Source organism: Apium graveolens, chromosome 8, assembly GCF_009905375.1.
Source record: "Apium graveolens cultivar Ventura chromosome 8, ASM990537v1, whole genome shotgun sequence".
Lineage (NCBI taxonomy): Eukaryota > Viridiplantae > Streptophyta > Magnoliopsida > Apiales > Apiaceae > Apium > Apium graveolens.
Window position 1 is genome coordinate 94,527,609 of NC_133654.1, and position 6,896 is coordinate 94,534,504.

The following is a 6,896-nucleotide window of genomic DNA, read 5'->3' on the forward strand; positions in this document are numbered from 1 at the left end:
AATCCAGGTTCAACTTCTTCAATGACCAGTAGGCCTTATGCTCAAGCTCCGCAGGTAGATGATATCCCTTATCGTACACCAACTGAAACGGGGACATACCAAGTAGAGTTTTGTATACTGTTCTGTAAGCCCAAACAGCTTCATCGAGCTTTAAAGACCAATCCTTCCATGGCGGACAAACAACCTTCTCTAGAATGCACTTTATCTCTCTGTTAGACACTTCCGCTTGACCATTTGTTTGCGGATGATAGGCAGTAGCTACTCGATGATTCACATTATAACGCTGCATCATAGAAGTGAACTTACGGTTGCAGAAATGCGATCCTTCATCACTTATGATTACCCGAGGTGTTCCAAACCTTGTGAAAATTTGCTTATGAAGAAAATTTAGCACTGCCTTTGCATCATTTATCGGTAAAGCTTTAACTTCGACCCATTTTGAGACATAATCGATTGCCAGCAAGATGTACTGATTATTGCAAGATGAGATAAAAGGCCCCATGAAATTGATTCCCCAAACAACAAAGACCTCGACTTCAAGCATCACATTTAATGGCATCTCATCCTTCCTTGTCAAATTTCCCACTCTTTGGCAACGATCACACCTTAAAACAAACTGATGAGCATCCTTGAACAAAGTAGGCCAAAAAAAACCTGCTTGCAGAATACGAGCTGCCGTCTTCTCACCACCATAGTGTCCACCATAAACTGTGGAATGGCAGTCTCGTAATATCCCCTCCGTCTCACAGAACGGGATACATCTCCTGATGATCTGGTCAGCTCCCTGGCTAAACAAATATGGTTCATCCCACATATACCACTTCACCTCATGCAGAAACTTCTTCTTTTGAGCGGATGTCAAATTAGGAGGCATTACATTGCTGACGAGATAGTTTACAATATCTGCAAACCATGGTTCTTCCTCCTGAACTGCAAACAACTGTTCATCCGGAAAAGATTCATTGATTAACGTCCTATCTTGTGAAGTAGAATCGGGATTCTCCAACCTAGAGAGATGGTCAGCTACTTGATTCTCAGTACCTTTTTTATCCTTGATCTCTAACTCAAATTCCTGAAGTAAAAGCACCCAACGAATGAGTCTCGGCTTCGACTCCTTCTTGGAAACCAGATAGCGAATAGCCGCATGATCAGTGAATACTGTTACTTTCGTACCAAGTAGATAAGATCGAAATGTCTCGAAACCAAAGACTATAGCCAAAAGCTCCTTCTCAGTAGTGGTGTAGTTCAATTGGGCCCCATTTAAAGTCTTACTCACATAGTAGACCACATGGAAGAGATTTTTCTTGCGCTGTCCCAGAACTGCACCTACCGCATAATCACTCGCATCACACATCATCTCAAACGGTTCTGTCCAATCTGGTGCTGTAATAACTGGTGCAGTGATCAAACTCTTCTTGAGAGTCTCGAATGCTGCCAAACATTCATCATCAAATTTGAAAAGCACATCTTTCTCAAGCAAATTGTACAACGGCTTAGATATCTTTGAAAAGTCCTTGATGAATCGCCGATAAAAACCCGCATGACCAAGAAAATTACGGATTCCTTTCACAGAATTAGGTGGTGAAAGATTTTCAATGACTCCCACCTTGGCCTTGTCCACCTCCAGACCCTTGCTAGAGACCTTATGCCCAAGAATAATGCCTTCACGCACCATAAAATGACATTTCTCCCAATTGAGCACCAAATTAGTTTCCACACACCTTTTGAGTATGGCGCGCAGATTATTCAAACATTCATCATAAGAATGTCCAAAGACGGAGAAGTCGTCCATGAACACTTCGACATTATTTCCAATCATGTCAGAGAATATAGCCATCATACATCTCTGAAAAGTGGTCGGGGCACCACATAACCCAAATGAAACTCTGCGAAAAGCAAACGTGCCAAATGGACAAGTGAAGGTAGTCTTTTCCTGATCCTCTGGTGCAATACAAATCTGATTATACCCTGAATAACCATCCAGAAGACAAAAATACTCATGACCCGCCAACCTGTCAAGCATCTGATCAATAAATGGAAGAGGGAAGTGATCCTTCCTTGTGGCTTTGTTCAATTTTCTATAATCCATGCATACTCTCCATCCTGTAACTGTTCGAGTGGGGATGAGCTCATTCTTTTCATTTGCGACCACAGTGATACCTCCTTTCTTAGGTACACATTGTATGGGGCTCACCCACGAGCTGTCAGAAATAGGATAAATGATGCCTGCATCCAGCCATTTCAGAATTTCTTTCTTCACCACCTCCTTCATGATGGGATTCAGTCTTCGCTGCTGTTCCACAGTTGGCTTACTACCTTCCTCTAGCAGAATTTTATGCATACAATATGAAGGACTTATCCCCTTGATGTCTGCTATGGTCCATCCAATAGCCGATTTGAATTCTCTCAAAATCCTTAAGAGCTTGTCTTCCTCACTACGTGAAAGGTCAGATGAAATAATAACAGGTAACGTAGATGAATCACCTAAAAAAGCATACCTCAAGTGTTCAGGTAATGGCTTGAGCTCCAAGGTAGGTGCTTCCTCTATTGATGGTTTGAGCTTTCTTTTAGCATTCTTGAGGTCAGAAGTACCAAGAGATTCAAACGGCATGTCCAGCTTTCGCTTCCAGGGAGAAGCGTTCAGATATTGTAATTGCTCGTTGCCATCTTCATCATCGCTATCAAAATCCCCCACTAAGGCCTTTTTCAATGCATCAGACATTAGCATGCGATCGAGTTCCGAAGTAACCGCAGAATCAATCACATCCACTTTTAAGCACTCCTCATCTTCTATAGGGAATTTCATTGTCTTGAATACGTTGAAGGTCACATCCTGATCTTGTACCCGCATAGTAAGTTCACCTTTTTGCACATCTATCAAGGTACGGCCAGTAGCCAAGAAAGGCCTTCCCAAGATTATGAGAATCTTCTTATCTTCCTCAAAATCCAGAATAATAAAATCTGTAGGAAAGAAGAGCTTATCCACCTTGACGAGCACATCCTCCACTATGCCCCTTGGGTAAGTAATGGAACGATCAGCCAATTGTAGAGACATGTATGTGGGTTTTGGATCAGGCAGATCCAACTTTTTAAAGATCGACAACGGCATCAGATTAATGTTTGCTCCCAAATCACAAAGGCACTTGTCAAAGGTCAGATTGCCAATGGTGCAAGGAATGGTGAAGCTTCCTGGATCTTTCAGTTTTGGTGGTAACTTTTGCTGCAGAACAGCGCTGCATTCTTCCGTGAGAGAAATGGTGTCAAGGTCATCCAGTTTCACCTTCCTTGAAAGAATACTCTTCATAAACTTCGCATAACTAGGCATTTGCTCCAGAGCCTCAGCGAAAGGTATATTGATGTGAAGTTTCTTGAACACCTCTAGAAACTTCCCGAACTGTCTATCCAGCTTTTGTTGCTGCAATCTTTTAGGAAAAGGTGGTGGAGGATAGAGCTGTTTCTCCCCTGTATTAGCCTCAGGCAGAGTGTGTTCAATAGTAGTCTTCCTTGGTTCCGCCGCTTTCTCCTTTTGCTTAGATTCTTCATCTCTAATTTCAGCTTCTCCTTCTTTTGCCTTTTCAGCATTAGCAACTTTTCCAGACCTTAAGGTAATAGCCTTGACTTGCTCTTTAGCTTCCTTCCTGCCTGGTACTTCCGTGTCACTGGGAAGGGTGCCAGGTTGACGATTGAGCACTGCATTGGCTAATTGACCGATTTGATTTTCCAAGGTCTTGATAGAAACCGCCTGACTCTTGCATAACAACTTAAGTTCCTCAAAATCAGTGCTAGTAGGTGCAGCTGTACTTCCCTGTTGAGGATATGATTGCCTTGTAGCATACTGCTGTGGTTGCTGGAATCCAGGTGGGTTAAACTGTTTACTCACTCCTTGCTGATATGGTGGCTGAATAGCATTCTGATTATTCCCCCAGCTGAAATTTGGATGATTTCTGTTGTTAGGATGATAGGTCACTGGCACAGGCTGCTGTTATCGCTGATAATTATTCACATACTGAATAGATTCGTTGACAAGAGAACACTGATCCGTAGCATGAGAACCTGCACAAAGCTCACAAACCATAGCTATTTGATTAACTCCATATGTAGCCAGAGAATCAACCTTCATTGATAGCGCTTGGAGCTGGGCTGCAATAGCGGTGGCTGCATCAACTTCCAGAATACCTCCTACCTTGCCTGACGTCATCCTCAGAGTTGGGTTTTGATGCTCATTTGCAGCCATCGTCTCTATAAGATTATACGCCTCAGTATAGCTTTTAGCTCATAAGGCGCCTCCAGCTGCTGCATCGAGCATGGGCTGAGATTGGGCCCCCAAACCATTATAGAAACCAGTGATCACCATCCAATCCGGCATTCCATGATGTGGACATTTTCTCAACATTTCCTTGTAGCGTTCCCAAGCCTCGCACATAGATTCTGTAGGTTGCTGCGCAAACTGAGTAAGAGCACTCCTCATAGCAGCAGTCTTTGCCATCAGATAAAACTTCACCAGAAACTTTTGCGCAAGATCTTGCCACGTAGTGATGGACCCAGCTGGTTCAGAATGTAACCAGTCTTTAGCCTTGTCCCTCAGTGAGAATGGGAAAAGCCTCAACTTGATAACCTCATCAGTCATGCCATTATACTTAAAAGTGCTACAGATCTCGACAAAATTCCTTATGTGCATGTTGGGGTCTTCAGTTGCCGCTCCTCCAAAAGAAACAGAATTCTGCACCATCTGAATAGTGCCCGGCTTGATTTCAAAGGTGTTAGCTTGAATAGCCGGATGAAGGATGCTTGACTGAATGTCATCAATTTTAGGCCGAGAAAAATCTATAAGAGCTGGATCAGCTTGAACAATACGATCTCCCATGTTTACTGGTTCTTTTCGCTCAGTTCCTGAATCCGAATCCTCAAAATCTAACTTCTTCGGAATATCAAGAACTTCGTCTGTCTCCTCAGCTGTATCTAAAGTCCTCTTACGAGCACGAGAACGAGTTTGCATAAACGCTTGCTAAAGTACCTGAAACATAACCGGAAACAATAATTAACTACTACGTCCTAATCACTGAGTCCTAATGACCAATGATGGTAAGTACATAAACTAAACAAATACGCCGAGTCCCCGGCAGCGGCGCCAAAAACTTGATAGGGCGAAATCACGCACTAATATTCATGCAAGTATACGCGTTCGCAAGTAATGTAGAATACTTTCTAGTTCGTTCCCACAGAGACTCAGACTAAATTATTGTCTAATTAAACTCACTCACCAATGTATGATTACTTCTCAATGTTAAGACACTAATACTTAAGGTTGTTGATTAAATATTAACTACAATTAACTGCTTAATTAATCACTTACTTAACACTTCAAATTATCAATAATAAAACACTCATGAGATCACAACTTCATTATTACTTCCTTCAATAGCCATTGTTATTACCTTTAGCATGTGACAGTGATGATATTAATCGAATAACACGAAACTGATAAAAGCCAACTTTCATTGTACTAATACCATTCTACCAAACATCCATAACTAAGATAGAAGTTGAATAGTCATCAATTATGTTGAGTTCCTATATGTCTACAAAAATTGACAATACAACGATTTAAGCGCAAGTTATTCCTTTTGATTACATAGGGCAAATAAAACTGCTAGAGTTACCCACAAATCATGCACAACGTACATGAACCTATGCTAGCATGGCAAGTTCTAAATCTCAAGATCCACCGTCGCTTCACAAGAGATTAACACCCTATCTTATATGTTCGCGACGCACATAAGACGAATACGCACAACCAATACTAGATATCATACAATCATCACACACTAAAGTATTAGACAATTACTAAAGAATTCCATAATAAATCCGTTGCAACCCCATGATCACGATTAGCCCATAATAGCACTTATCATCATCATGGGTTCATATGAAATCATGATAAACAAACACAAGAAAATAATAACTAAACTAATTATATTAAAACAGAGTACGTCACAAGAGTAAATAAGTTCAAAGTAAGAAAACTAGCATCCAACGTTACAACGAAACAAGAATCACAAGAAAATATGCTTCCTCTTCGTTGCGGTGTGCTAAATCGGTCTTCCTCCTTATCTCCTTTGCTCCTTGCGTAATACTACTATCTTCTTCAATCCACACTTGTGAAAACGTCTCAAATCTACTTATATAATAGTCCCATAAAACCCAGATTACATAGAAGCGGAAACCAAACAGAAGTAGAAGTCCTGAAATAATATATCTTTTTTCCCGACCCTGCGAGGCCGCTCAGCCTGAAATAATATATCTTTTTTCCCGACCTTGCGCGGCCGCTCAGCATAGCTGAGCGGGCGCTCAGCTTCCTGCGCGGCCGCTCAGCATTGCTGAGCGGGCGCTCAGACCTCTACTGGAAAAAATCCTGATTTGCTCCGTTTCTTCGCCGTAATCTGCCCATTTCTTTCCTCACGCAATGGTGAACACATGCCAAGGCTTATTCCTGATGATTCCTCCCATGAAATGCAACTAATACCCTGAAATGCATAAACACTAGAAAAACGCATCAAATACACAAAATACTTGATTTCAAGACACCAATTTAAGCCATTTTAAGACGCTCTAAGTGGTATAAAATGCCACTTATCATTTATTTACACAAGATTACAAGGCGTCTAATATTTACAATTAACCATCATATCTTGCATATCAATCTAGTAGTTAACATGACTTGAACAATCTATAACATCTAGTTAACTAAGCTATCCAAGTATGCAGAAATGTGCTACTAGTCTTATTGTCACATAAGCTACTCTTTTAACGGATGTTGAAATGATCATCCTTTGAAAACTACAAATTCACTTAAATAAAATCTACTTAGTGTTTTGTTCAAGTTATCATCAAGCACA

At 41.2% G+C, this 6,896-nt stretch overlaps 1 non-coding gene across 1 annotated transcript; it reads left to right on the forward strand.

Moving 5' to 3' along the window:
* Nucleotides 1-4,364: 4,364 nt before the first annotated feature.
* Nucleotides 4,365-4,471, forward strand: LOC141681518 (small nucleolar RNA R71). The gene has a single exon (XR_012558946.1). It is a non-coding gene; the product is annotated as a small nucleolar RNA R71 (small nucleolar RNA).
* Nucleotides 4,472-6,896: the final 2,425 nt, after the last annotated feature.